This window comes from Myotis yumanensis, unplaced genomic scaffold (assembly GCF_028538775.1).
Source record: "Myotis yumanensis isolate MYYU_CA2020_CCGP unplaced genomic scaffold, mMyoYum1.0.hap1 SCAF_11, whole genome shotgun sequence".
In the NCBI taxonomy this organism is placed as follows: Eukaryota; Metazoa; Chordata; class Mammalia; order Chiroptera; family Vespertilionidae; genus Myotis; species Myotis yumanensis.
In genome coordinates this window covers 2326096-2339799 of record NW_027223762.1, presented here as the reverse complement: position 1 = coordinate 2339799, position 13704 = coordinate 2326096, and the positions used below count along the sequence as shown (strand labels likewise).

Genomic DNA, 13704 nt, shown 5'->3' with positions numbered 1-13704 from the left:
TATGACCAAACGGACTTTCTCCGTCTTCCCGTCTTCTCAGTGATTCACTTAGCCTCCTCAGAGACCAGGATCTGTTATTTTGTTCGTCTGCTCTTTAAATTCCAGGGCCTAATTCACCTGCAACTCCTGAGACGTAAGGCCAGAAATTGTTTTTCAGGTTTGGTTTTCCCCTGAAATGTAATGTAATCTTAGTTGGTTCTTTGTACTTAGCACTGCTGGCAACTGTGTGGACTCCCGAGAGACTCGGGACTCCTTCGGCACCCACCCCAAACCCAGCCAGGGGTTAGTGTCGGTCCCAGGCGAGCCCCATGTGCCCCTGGCTCCTGAGGCACTTGTTACCGGGGAGCTGGCTGCTGGCAGGCCCGGTAGCATGTGTGCCAGGAGATAATTTTATCCGTTAGGATAAGGATCGGTTCCTTTGCTCTGACAATACAGCTCCTCAGCCAGATCTGAGAACCCTGGTGTGACGCAACCGCGTGTGGGAGGGCTGGCAGATTTCTCAAAGTGGTGCCTTGTCCCAGAGATTTCCAGGTGATTCTGTTAGAGGCCAACAGAAAATACAAAGGAGAATTTGGAAGTAAGGACACTTCACTTTTGTTGGATCATTTTAAAAATCGGTCCAAAAGTTGGCTGTGCATCTAGGAGTAGACTGTTTCGAGAGCAGTATCTTTGTTTTCCTTCCGGTGTGACCCTGGGCTCCTCAGCTGGAGCTGCTGGGAGCGCTGGCGATGTTCCTCCTGCGATTCGGGTTTCAATCGGGACCAGGATTGGGCCAGTGGATACGTTTCAGTTTAAAGCCAATTCTGCAGGCTCACTTACATTTACTAACTTGATATTCGGAGAATTCCCCAGACGTGAGAGCTCTTTGGCCACTAGTGTATGTTGAGATCACCCTGAATAGGTGAGTGTCCGTGTAGAACCCTAAAAGTGATGATCGCATTTTCATCTGAAGTGCTCGTTCAAACAGAGAGCTGCTAGACATGGTGACAGAGTAATTTTCTTAGAAATTCCCATTTACAGAGCCAATAGCAACATATCCTCCTGGCGTAGGGAGGCGGTGCCAGATGCAAAGAAAACTGCTCCCCACGGGCTTTGCCAGCATACAAAGGATGCACAAGACAAAACACAAACTGAACAAGTAGTTGCTGAAATGTCTTCACACCAAAGGGTTTTCTGTGTGCTGTAAGGAACGGGGAAACTTTCGAAACAGAACATTAGAGCGGGAAGGGAGATTCGAGGTCATCTAGCTTTTAGCTGAGGAATCAATTATTTGTTCAAGGGCAAATGTCAGAACTGGATCTGGAAGGCATGTCTTCCTTCACATTGCATCGTGGAAAGAGCTTAGATTTCGGAATTAGTCTGAATATCAGCTTTGGTACTTAAAAATTCCGTGACCTTGACTGGGTTACTTACCCTGTGTGAGCTTTAGTTTCTTGAACTGCAGAAGAGGAGTGATGTTGTAAGGCAGTTTGCGCAACAGATGTACTTCCTCTTCATGTATCACGGTGCCTGGTCCGTGATAGATGTTCATCTGGTTATTGCTGCTACAGTGTTTGCAGCAACCAATCTCAAGGGGTCCAGTGAAAGAGAACCTGGCATTACCTGGATAGGGGCCTTTATGGAGCTTTTAGAGAGAATGTGATTCTGGACAAAATAAAGATGCACTGAAAGGTTCTGACAGAAATCCCGTGTGAGCAAGGAAAATGCGCTCAGGAATGCAATATGGGCTTGTTGAATCTGTTACAAATCATAAAATGCAGGCGGAGAAAACTATTGCGTGCTGTTGGTTTTGCTGTTAATTGTTGCAGCAGAAAGCAGTGATGCAGTCTAGTTGACAAAGTAAGAATTTTTTACAGTGAAGCTCATTTCCCCCATTATCATCACTCTGTAGGAAATGGCAAGTAAAGAACGTAGAAGACAACTTAAACACCTGTCCGCCACCCAAAAGCAAACACACTGACACTTTGCTATATTTTTCCATCATTGTAATCAGAAACATCATTCATATCTTGCTTTTCCCCCAGTTAATTAATATTCCCCATGTTATTATAACTCTTGGAGATAATTAAAAAGAGGATTTTGTGTATGAATATAAAAGTCATAGTTATTTTTTTAAATGTTTAAATATTGGAAATAAGATAAGAAAACTATAGTCTTACTAGTCAGAGACATTCTTGCTAGTATTTTTGTTATACTTTCTTTGCATTTAGGACTATTGTAGTCACTTTTAAGTCCGTCAGGGTGTTGGAGAGTGGAGGAAGAGAGAGAGGGGGAGGGAGGGAGGGAGGGAGGGAGAAGTTTCAGTTAGGTAGCCACCCAGGCACCCATTCCACTTGGTGGGCACAAGTCCCAGACTAAGCTTGAGGAAGAGCCTTTTTCAACCTAGAGAATTCAGCCAACTCCCTAAAGCATCCTCACATGTGACCAGTGGCCGTCCCCTTTGTCTCAGGAGGGTTAGTTACGCGTCGCCCTTGGGAAAGCGGAGGAAGCAGTCCTGTGCTATTTTTGTGTTACGTGGTTGAGATGAAGAGCCATTTGAAAAAGGCTGTTTGAATCTGTTGTTTTCCTCAAAAGATGTTTGGCCCCTCCCCTCTCATAATGTCACACACTGCACGTGGTTTTGGTCGTTAAGACGTGGGGGTTTGGGTAGGACCAGGCCACTACATGCAGGCCACTCACTGCGTCTGGCCCCGTTCCTGCCCTGCGGGATGTGTGCTCACTGAAGGACACCCTGGGGGTTTAGGTTACCTGCTTGACTTTAGAACCTGATCTTATGTAAGAGGTTCAAACATTGAAATTGAACTTCAGAAATTGTCAGTGCAATGGCTAGAGTAGGGGAAGGGAAAAGATATTAAAAATACAGTTAGCAAGTTCAGAATGGGCTGAGCAGCAAGCAACATCTGGGAAAAAAATCTGGACGTTTTATTCAGCCAAGGAATAAATATTAAGCAGAATGTTGTCAGTGATCCCCGTGTGAGTGGGGGTGGGGAAGGACAGGGTGGTCTGATGAGGGGTGACCTTGGGACTCTTGGTGCTCATGGAGAACTTTTACCGGGTGAGGGTCGGAGAAAGCTCAGGAAAGAGTTCAGGAATCGTGTTACCAGGCACCATCAGAAGGCATGATTTTAGGATGTAGAAAAAGACTCAGATCACGAGAAAAAGATGCCTGCTGTGAGGGAAAGACAGCACTGGAGCATTGGGCTGAAGAAACTGTCATTGCTGAGGATGCGAGAGGGAAGGACTGGCCTTTCAGAACTTCTAACGGGAAGGAAAAGACAAATTTGAATGAAAAACACAATTCGTTGAGTTCAGCTTTGAGCTCAAAGGTCCAGATGGTTTAGATGTCCTGATTCACAAGAAATGGGACATGTGCTTAATCTTGTTCTCCAAGAAAAATATCTTAAAGATCAAACCAAGCCTTTCAGAAAGATCTGGAAAGATAAGGCATCTTGTGAAAGGAAAAGGCCCAGTTTCATGGGGGAGGAAAATGTGAGTCACTTACAGACAGAGCCTCGAAGGTAGTGGAAGCGTTAGATTCCAGACTCCAGGTTGCCATCCCCCTTTCCTAGCGGTGATGCGAAGCTGATGCCAGGGGGTGATGCGTTGCCTTTAGTGGGTTTCCTTTCTAACCCAAGCTCAGCACATCTGTCGTAGTTTAATTTTATCTTATGCATGAACTGGCTTTATAAGGCTTGGAGTTCTATTTGTAATTTGTCAGTTGTATGCTCATAACTATCAAATGGGAAGTGAGGCCCAAAAGTCAGTTGGCAATAAACTGCTCTGCTCTATACAAACAGGTTGTTTGTGTCTTTACAGAGGGGAAGTGTGGGCTTCCTATTTTCCTCTCGGCACCTTCAGGCAGGAGCAGAGCATCTGAGGCATTTTTCTCAACAAAGGAAATCCTCTCCATTTCCCATTAAAAGTTACTGGGCCACCAGAATAGCAGACGCGGAGAAAGCATTAACGTGTGACACTCAGGAAGTAATTTTCTGAGCATCCTGTCACATTTTCAAAAGTTAATTTAGTTCTGCCTGGATTAAAAATACATGTAATTTCCATATGAAAATATCTGATGCACATATGTCATGTATCTCTAATGCAGCTGATGATACTTGTTTTGCTTAAACAGTTACACAGCTGGCATGCCCATCTTCTTGAGAATAAACGGCTACTTTCTACTCAGGTTCTAGTTACTCCGTTTGAATCTGTTATTGACCAAGGTCTTGTCTCCCAGCTCTGGCTGGTCCCTTCACCTTGGTGCTTACAAGTCGGTCTCTTTACCATCTTGATTTGGAAGTGAATCTGCTGTTCGGTCCTCGTGGTGACACGTAGGTGGTGGTGACGGAGCAGAGGGCTCACAACCAGGATGTTTCGGCGTGTGCCTGGCGGCTTGAGTCATGTGGCAGTTTCCTTGATAACTGCTCCTTACCTACTCTGGTTTGTTGTTGTTGTGTTTTGTCTTTTCCTTAAAAATAGATGCGGAAAGAGAAAAGAAAAAAACAGGATGCGGGTTATACAAATAGATAAGAAATTGGGCCACATTCTTTTAAAAGACCCAACTTACGCAGAAAATAATAGGAAAATTCTGGGACTTGCATTGTCTTTACCTCGATTTCATTTTTCTCAAATCCCAAGAAAGTTCCTTTATCTTCTGATGCCCATGTGCTCGGCTGAGAGCTCCGTGAGGGGGGACTCTGGTCTCACTCTCTGCTGTGTCCCTGATGCCCAGGGCAGTGGGGTACTTCAGAGGCTCCCACTCAATACATGCTGATTGGAAGCATGAATAGGATTGATACTTCATTTTATAAAACTTATGGAAAAATTTCAAATGTACATAAAAGTAGAGAGAAATATAATGAACCCCCTTCTACCCATCTCTTCCCTTCAGTATTATGTTATCAGCTTTCCCCCGTGGTTTTTGGAAGGCTGGAGGTGGGATTGGCTTGTATTACTAGCATTTTAAATTGCTCTAGAACAGCGGTTCTCAACCTGTGGGTCACGACCCCTTTGGGGGTCGAATGACCGTTTCACAGGGGTCGCCCAAGACCATCGGAAAACACATATATAATTACATATTGTTTTTGTGATTAATCACTATGCTTTAATTATGTTCAATTTGTAACCATGAAATTGGGAGTCACCACAACATGAGGAACTGTATTAAGGGGTCGCGGCATTAGGAAGGTTGAGAACCGCTGCTCTAGAAGGTTGTTGAAAATGGTTAAACAGGAATGAGTACTTGATTTTCACATGGGCACAGGTCTTTTTTATTTACATATTTACGTTTTTGAGGAACAGAGCATTATTCTTGGTTGGGAAAACAAAGTGTAAATGACGGTGGGGAGGCATGGTGAAAGAAAGATCCGCCTGTCTGTAGTTTTGGCTCATCTGTACATGGCTGCATCACACATCCATTCACTCAGTTGACTATTTCTTTAGAGCAGCGGTCGCCAACTGGTGATCCGAGGACCACTGGTGGTCCGTGAGGTCCAAAAGGTCACGACCACTGTTGTAGAGCACATTTAGGTTCAGTGCAAAACTGAGTGGCACATACAGTTCCCACATACTCCTTAGACACACACCCCCTCCTTCGCCGCCAGCACGCTGCGCCAGGCGGTACATTTGTTGCACTTGGTGAGCCTACATTGACACGTTATCGCCCAAGGTCATGGGCGCTCACTCTTGGTGCTGTGCATTCTGTGGGCTTGGACAGATGTGTAGTGTATCGTACAGGATAGTGTCACTGCCCTAGAATCCTCTGTGCTCTACCTGTTCCTCTCTCCCTTCCTCCCCCAAGCCCTGGCGAGCACTGATCTTTACTGTCTCCAGTTTTGCCTTTTCTAAAATGTCATATATTTGGGATGAAACAGCATGTAGCCTTCTCAGATTGGCTTCTTGCACTTAGTAACCTATCTTATGTTTCCTTCGTGTCTTTCTGTGGCTTAATAGCTCCTTTCTTTTTGTTGCTGAATACGATTCCACTGTCTGGATGTACCACATGTGTTTATTGATTCACCAATGGAATAACTGCTTCAGGTTTGGGCACTTCAACATTCTGTGCAGGGTTTGTGTGGACGTAATTTTCCACTCCTTTGGGTAAACAGCAGGAGCACAGTCGCTAGGTCACACACGAGTGTTTAGCTCTGGAGAAAGGCCTGTCTTCCGAAGTGCTGCTCCACCAGCAGGGAGGGGAGTGTCCTGCTCACGTCCTCGGCGGCGTTGGTGCTGCGCCTTGGAGTCTAGCGGTGTGTGGCTGTGCAGTGTTCATTGTGCAGACGTGTCAGGGTTCCTCTACCCGGTGTCCTCTTCATGGGCATTTACCACCCAGTTCTTTGAATCCTGTGAGCCATCCTGAGACATCTCTAAGAATAGACTAATGCTGTGTGCACAGTACTTCCCTCCCACAGCCCTGCACGCACACATATCGTTGGTCTTAGTAGGATAATATATCATCATATATGAGAATCCTTTTTATCATCCCACTGGGATGTATAGATGGAAAACTCTGAAACAGGCATTCTACTTAGGGTTGTAGAGAGCTACTTACACAGTTCATAGTTGGGCACATTTTATTTGCTGTGAGTCAGAGTTGGGTTCCTTGCCCTCTTTCTCTCTGCCAGTAATGCTCGCCTCGGCTGTCTTTGGAAACCTGTGGCAAGTTTTATTTTGCTTGAATTTAAAATGTATCCTTCAGGATTTCCTAGTTCCATGCATGGTGCCCTGTAGATAAACAGTAGCTGCTGAATGTCTTTTGATCCTCCTAGAATAGCATTGTTGAGGTGTGTAACCTGGAGGGAAAAGTATACATGAATTTAAAAGCAATTTATTCTTCCGTTGTTTCTGCCAAGTTTCCACCTCTAGATATTTTTAAACACTGTATTAGGCCACCCTTAGTTTTTACACGAACTTCAGAATTAAGAATTGGAAGGCACAAGAATATGCTGAAAGATTCTTAGTAAATTCCTTTGCCTACAAGGAAGTAGGTTAGAACCAGGAAACTACTGATGGGGTAGCCAGGATAGCACCTGAACCATCTGTGTAACTCTTGGCAGGAATAAAATGACAGAACAAGGTCTTGAGAGTGCTCGTCACCAGGTGCGTGGTCAAAAACAAACGCTTTCTCATACAAGATCGGCCCAGCGCCTTTAGCCCCCGGGTGATTGTGTGTGTGCCTGTGTGTGGGCACAGCTGTCGAGGTTGAGCACTTTTAGTGTAGCTGGGACATTGGGAGAGGAAAGGGCTGCGAGTAGAGGAGGTTGCCATTGCTTGGAGTTATTGTCACTGTAAACTCTGGGTGTGAGCTCAGGAAACTGCAGGGGATTTCAAGTGTAATACGACCATAAACATCAAATAGGGATTGTAGCAGAGGTTCAAGGCTATGCTCTTAGGAAAGAATGAATGGGAGACTTGGAAAGAAACGTGTTTTTCCTATCTATATATATAATCTATATATATAAAAGGCTAATATGCGAAGTGTCCCTCCAACCGTCCGTCCATTCGCTATGATGCACACTGACCAGCAGGGGGTAAATGCTCAAAGCAGGAGCTGCTGGGATGCACACTGGCCATTTACAAAGAAATGGCACCATGTTCCTGGCGCTGACAGAGCAACACTCGGCTTCCCCCAAGTGGGACACAGGCCTGGCCACCACCCCTTAGCGACACCCCACCAAATTGCAGCCAACGCTGCCAAGACCCCATGGCGAAAAATGCGGCCCACAGCCCAGCCAGCCCAAAACAGTCGTGTGGGCACCGGGTAATGACATCATGTAGCAACACCCAGCTTCCTCTCTCTAGTGACTAGCCTCCTTGGAGTCTCTTCAGCCTAGTGACTTGCTTCATAGCCAGGTGCAAACATTTTACACTTTAACCAAATGTCTGTGAAGCGTTTGATCCTCACGGAAGTCCTGGAGTAGGTAAATAGGAGACTCAGTAGAATCCTATTTTCTTTTTATTAGCTGGAAAATGGAGATTTAGAAAGTTTAAAAGCTTGACCCAACTAAAAAGAAGTAAGAAATGGTGGACCTGGAAAATGACTCCGGGTTTTCTCACTGCACAGAATATAGTCAGACACTGCTGCAGTTAAATATTTTACCCTTTGTTCTCCCTGCGTGATCTACAATAATAATCTGCTTCTTGTTGACATTTACTGCTGTGTTGCTGACAATTACCTGAAAGAGAAGTTGGGGTGCTTCACTGGGCTGGAAAAAGTTTAGCTAAATCAGAAAGCAGGTGTAATTGTTTATTCCCTATATATAAAAGGCTAAGTTGACTCACGCATGCGCGATACATATAAAGCTCTCACTGGCGCCAATCGCACATGTGTTTCGATCTGTCATTATTGATTGTGAACTTGGTTGACACTTCTATTATAGGGAATGGGAGAATAGTGATATTAAAATATTTCTTCTAATTAACTTCCTTTCAATGTGCACGAATTCGTGCACCAGGCCACTAGTTTAGTTAAAAAAAAGCCGAGGGCCACACCGTTTGATAATGGCCATTTATTGTGCTGATTTCAACCCCACAGCTCAAGTGACCTCTGTCCAGTCTCACTGGGTGGAGCAGCTTGCCATCCCTCTGCAGCCGTCCTCCGGTCCCCTAGGGGTGGTGGGACCTGGGCGCTCATCTGTGCCACCTGCTCCCCACTGTGCAGGCCATCTTCCCAGACACCGGAGTCTGGAAGTGCCGGCTCTCAAAGGCCTCACCCTTCTTTCTCTTTACTTCTGAAACCCCAACACTTACCACTTAAATTCCTTACCCTCTGTATTTTCTCTTGTTCTTTTTGTCCTTGAAGGTGAGTACTTTTTTTATATCCATTTACTGTAATTTTAACTAGGCTTGGGACAGAGGGGAGATAAAAATATGTAGTTAGCGTGCCATCATTAACTGAAAGCTCTCTGTGGTTGTTGCTACACTCAGCTTCATTTGTGTATTTAAGTGCTTGCTTCGGGTATCCTGTCTCCCCTACCTGGGCACAGGCACGCCATCCTAGGCTTATTGGTGCTCACAGAGCCCTGCATAGGGGAACTGTCAGATTGATCGACTGGTGATGGTAAGTCAATGGCATAAGCAATCCTAATGATTTCATTTCAGTCCCTAAATTACTTTTCAGACGCTCGGCTAAATCAAAATGGAAATCATAGTAGATAATAATTTTTCTTCTTTTAAAATAAATGTTGAAATTAAATTGCCTCCTTGCTAATCTGATTTTTAGGAATGAGTGAACAAAGCACTACAAGTAGAGCACCTTTAAATGACTCATAATTACTCACAAAATGCACAGAGACTTGGGCGTGCAATCAGGCAGCTCGTTATGTGGCAAATGCAATTACATGCCTCAGAGCGTGGCCACTCCCTCGGCTCCCCCAGCTGTCTCCCGTCTCGGGCCTGTGATCAGTTATTATTAAGCCCAGCTGTCAGAATCTGACACTACATGCCGGTGCTAGTGGTGCCTCTCGGCTAATAGAGGAGGGCAGTTTTGAGTTCACATATTGCAGCGTCGGTCCTCACAGTTGGCAAAATCCTGCTGGAGGTTGCAGGCTGTGCAATTAGAAAAATTATCATTAATCATAATAGTGGGCAGTGATATTCGCAGTATAATATACCTTCATCATCTCTGAGCTGCAATTCTGAAATCCAAAACGCCCTGAAAAGCTTTCTGTAACTCATTGCTGGCAGAGCCGAACCTGAGCTGCTGCATTAAGACTCGAACCCGCCACGTGCCGATGAGGCTTTTCCTCGGCTTTATTTGTCCCGAATCACCGGCACTGACGTGTTCGATTGCGGACCACTGACCTAGACCCACTGAAGACGTTATGTGATGCACAGTATACTTACTGTCTTGCCTTTTAAAACGCAAAACGTTAATTTCATGTGGCATTACCTTCTCACTATGCAGTTAGGCTTTGCTGAGTATGAAATCATGGCCTCTACGAGTGAGTTTTTTACGATAGCGTGTCCCCTCTCTTGATCTCGTGCCTCAGCACCATTTAAAAATGTCTCTCCTGTGGCACCAATCACAATACAGTGTACTTGATTGTTTTCCAAACTTGTTTTACTTCTGTTTGACAGCTAGCACTGCTTTTAGTAAATGCTCACTTAACCTTTTGAGTAAATGAAGTTAAGAAAACTAAGAACCATCTAGTCCTCCCACACAAATATTGCTGTATGTGAAACTCTTGTCCTGTTGAATTTCATTCCACTGCCTACTTTTATAGATACACTGGGCCTGTTTCTATTGTCTGAACTTAAAATAATATGCTTAAGTCCTCCAGCCATGTGAGTCATGCTCTCCGACACTATTATCGTTCTCTTTCCGATTATCGTTCACATATAGGCCCCCCTTCACACTGGGTGCTGTGATGCATGTTGAACAAAGTTTTAAAGAATATTTTCAAAACTCAGCTGCATGTGCTTGGATGTATTACATACTTCTGCATGCCCTAATGTAATTATATATCAGGTAAAGCTTCCCACGCATAAACTCATTTCCGTTCAAAGTTACTGTCTGTTGATGCAGTTCTACTGGGATAATTAAGAATTTTCTTAGTTGCTGAAGTTTTTTAATTATTAGTTTAAAATACAAGATAATTCCAAATTTAATTGCTGTTCTATGTTATTAATTATTTTCTTTTATACTAGCAGTAGGAAAATAATGCCCTGGCTGGTTTGGCTCAGTGGATGAAGCGTAGGCCTGTGGACTGAGGAGTCCCGGGTTCGGTCCCGGTCGGGGGCACATGCCCAGCTTGTGGGCTCGGTCCCCAATAAGGGGCATGCAGGAGGTGGCCGATCGGTGGTTCTCTCTCATCACTGATGTTTCTGGCTCTCTCTCTCCCTCTCCCGTCCTCTCTGAAATGAATAAAAAAAAATATTTCTAAAAAAAGTAGGAAAATACAATTATTTTGTCATAGCATTATAAGGAACTTGAACAATGGTGGCATGTACTCTCAATTGGTATAGTTTGGCCTTTGTCCCCAGTAATATTAATAATACTTTACTTTGTAGTTGTTACTTTATCCCCGTTGATCTGTTAAACTGACCATCCAGTAGCTCCAGTCTCTGTTTCTCCTGGCACGGCTCTGGGTTTGGCACAGCAGTTCTTCAAAGAGAGGTGGGAGAAGAGGGTGCCCTTCTCTGCCAGCTCCCTCAGAATGTTAATGTTCATCCTCTTTCCTCCCACCCTTAGTCATGTCTGTCCATCACCAGAATACATGAGAAGTTGGAGTTTTCAAATTAAACACATAATTAACATTTTAAAGGCAGATTGTAATAATCGAGGCAACTGATCTTGGGCACGTGGCATGTATTTTATGTACTTTAACACTGGTTCTGCCTCATGGATTAGAGCAGGCAAATACTTGGCTACATTTGAGTGGAGGCCTGCCCATAGCATGTTGATAAAGATTCTTTCCTATTTTGGAGGACCAAGTATTTCCGTTTAGATTGGTTGACAAGATTGGCATTAAAGTTGGTAAGGGACCCATAATATCCCTTTATAGCAGTTCAATGAATCAGTTCCCAGTTTTCTACTTTTACTGACTCGTGACTTTAGGAAATTTTTATAAATAAAAAATGGAAGGATATTAACAGATAATAGAAGTTTAAAATAGAACAATCCTTTTTCTGAAACAGAACTCTTAAGGTGCATAAAAATGTAGATAAACAAATAATCCATCTTGACCAGAGTATATAATATAGCAATATAATGGCAGTACAGAAAACCTAGAAACTTTTGAGGTAGTAATAATAGTATACCAGTGGTTAAAAGATGTTTTCTTGAAGTTGTAAAGCCTGAAATTTAGGAAGTAAGTTAATGTATTGTTAAGGATTAGTTGAAGGTTTAATATATTCATGAATGAAGACAGCAGGGGACTTTTACCCTCTGATTAACACTGTGGCCATTCTGGGTTCAGCAGAGAGTGGTGCGCAGGAGTTCACCCCCTCACTGGCTGCGCGGCCACTACTGGGGCACCTTCATGGTAGACCTTGAAAAAAGCTCTTCTGTGGACAAACCTGAGGTTTGATGCTGCTTAAAGCAGTAATCCCAGCTTTGTTATGGTTGTTCTGATGTGTTTTTTCCCTCTGAAAAGGAATGAGGGAAATGTGGCTAATAAAACCAGCCCATTAAATTTCACTTTGTTTTTGATGGAAATATTTCCTCCTATAAAACGTAACGACCATGGCTGATTGCAGAGCTTGTTTACCATAACCAGACTGTCCCCGAGAGGCAGCTCAGAGCAGGTCCATGGAATCCAGATAGCTGATCAAAAGGCCTGTGTGGGACATCACGGAAAAGGACCGTGAGAGCACGTTCAGATGTGGTCTGCTGTTTTGACGTTCAGCCCGTGTTTATGACGGAGTTAAGGTTCGAAGGTGAAACCCTTGATGGTGAGGTTTTTAGTCACCAGTGCCTCACCTCACCAAAAAGTGTCCTGGGACCTAACAGTGTTACAGTGAGGTATTGGAATGTTTTTATCCGAATACGGACAACTAGACAATTGAAACAATTGTCTTAGTGCCTTATTCACATGAAATTCATGAGTGCCTGTTTTATTTATGAACAGATTGTTTAAGAAATATTTATTGAACACCTACTGCTTGGCAGGCAGTGTTGTAGGTACTGGAAATTCATCATTTAAAACATGAAGTTCCTGCTCTCCAAAGAGGCCGTGTCTTGGGTCTCACACTCTGGAGAAGTGATAGCGGTGTATTTCTTCCTGTCTGAGAGGAGAGATTGCTGTCTGCGGCACCCTGTGGCTGGGGTCCTAAGCTCGCACTCTCAGACGGGCCGTGGTTTTCCCAGCTTGCTCTTGTGTTCATTCGTCTTGAAGTCCTTTCAGATGTCCCAGCTGGCCCTGTTTCCTGCAGCCCTCCCGTCTCCCCTGTGCACCCTGCAAGCTCAGTGCATTGCTTGGAATGACCAAGTGAGTCTGCTCGTGTGCCAGTGTGCGCGCCTCTGTGCTCGGCCAGGCTGGACGCTGCTTCAGGAGCCCGGGCAGTGGCGGGTTGCAGTGCTCTCGTGCTTCATGTGGGCTTGACTACAACTACTGTCCTAAAGTTACTTTAAATCTGAGCAATTTCTTTAAAAAGTGTGATACATTGAATTATTTTTAAAAGATGCTTTACATTTCTTGAAGGCTAGTTTTCTAGGATTAGAGTCAAACCACTTGGTGTATATAATCTTTTGTTTTTAAAAACTGTACGGATTGTGCTGACATGAAACTTCTCGATGGGACCCCTGTGCTCGCTAAGAGCTGTTTTTCGTGTTCACAAGCCCATCGCCGGTAGCTGTAGGGGGGGCCACCCTTTCTAATCAGGAACAGTAACATGGCTGTATCTAATGTCTCTTATTGCAGAGGGCATTCGGGGCCTTTTTCTCTGTTAAAACTCTTCCTCCCACCTTCCTTCTCACACGGCTTATGCTGGAACGAACGTTTCTGTTGTGATTTCTGTGTTCTCTGTATAACTGATTACTGTCAGAATTCACAGACAGGCAGGCGGTGGAAGTTCCATTGTGTCAGGCCAGTGTTCTCTCCTGAGCACCCATTTCAGAGAGGATTTCAACAGCACGGCCCCCATGGGGCCAGTTTCCTCTGGGGGCAGCCTCCCTCCATGGGGAGGTGTCTGCGTCAGAGCCCGAGAATAAAAAGCAACCAGCAGTTTATGGGTCACAAACTGAAGTGCCACTCACGCCCATTCATT

The 13704-nt window shown here is 44.5% G+C and overlaps 1 protein-coding gene across 3 annotated transcripts in view; it reads left to right on the top strand.

Moving 5' to 3' along the window:
• NOL10 (nucleolar protein 10) overlaps positions 1 to 13704 on the top strand; it is an 82622-nt gene that overhangs the window by 24729 nt on the left and 44189 nt on the right. The window lies entirely within an intron of this gene.